General features: G+C 41.4%; 1 non-coding gene across 1 annotated transcript, besides 4 other annotated features; it reads right to left on the reverse strand.

Moving 5' to 3' along the window:
- The first annotated feature begins 89 nt into the window (after positions 1–89).
- Positions 90–180: a microsatellite.
- Position 181: 1 nt separating this feature from the next.
- Positions 182–239: a microsatellite.
- A 196-nt stretch (positions 240–435) lies between these two features.
- Positions 436–475: a microsatellite.
- A 73-nt stretch (positions 476–548) lies between these two features.
- Positions 549–579: a sequence feature (AT_rich).
- A 123-nt stretch (positions 580–702) lies between these two features.
- On the reverse strand, positions 703–862 carry Tc00.1047053431593.10. The gene has a single exon (XR_008254330.1). It is a non-coding gene; the product is annotated as a 5.8S ribosomal RNA (M3), 5' partial (ribosomal RNA).

An 862-nucleotide genomic window follows, 5' to 3' on the forward strand; every position in this document is an offset into this window, starting at 1 on the left:
GGCGGGTAGTCCTGCCACACTCAGGTCTGTAAACAAAAAGAAGAAGAAAAAAAAATAAGCGTGGATATGTATATATATATGATGGTGGAACACGCACACAGCATACAACACACACACACCATACACACACAAACACACAGGCACGTACACACAACACACATACATATATTATACACACACGTGTACATTATACATATATATATATATATTGTATAGTGTACATGCATATATATATATATTACATTGTATATACTACTACACATGTGTGTGTGTGCGTGTGGTGTTGTGTATATGCATGCCCCGCCCCCGCCCCACACACCACACATCCCACACGCCACTTTTTTTCTTTTTTATTCTTTTTTAATCTCTTGCGAGTTTTGTAGTTTTGTGTTGTCGTTGTGTTGCACACACACACACGTGTGTAGAGATATGGGCATACATATATATATATATATATTACACATACACACATACACACATGCACATGTTATGTACAAACACACACACAAGCGCCGGAGCGGATCATGCACCACCACAGACGGCGCACGTATATATATTATATTACTATTATTATATATACGACGCATGGCGGCGGCGCTTCATCCGTAATGTCTCCCCCCAAGGGCTCTCTTTTTTGCGTTTGCATTCCCACCCACCCACACACAATGAATGCATGCGTTGTAGAGTAGGGGTTAATTTTTTGTTCGACACTGAGAAATATGGCATGCACGGGGATGACTCTGAGGAGCTTCTCCCATGCGCCGTTTGCGTTCAAAGATTCGGTAATTGAATGATTCTGCAATTGATACCACTTATCGCACTTTGCTGCGTTCTTCAACGAAATAGGAAGCCAAGTCATCCA

The sequence above is a fragment of the Trypanosoma cruzi genome (assembly GCF_000209065.1).
Source record: "Trypanosoma cruzi strain CL Brener chromosome Unknown tcruzi_1047053431593, whole genome shotgun sequence".
Taxonomy (NCBI): Eukaryota; Euglenozoa; class Kinetoplastea; order Trypanosomatida; family Trypanosomatidae; genus Trypanosoma; species Trypanosoma cruzi.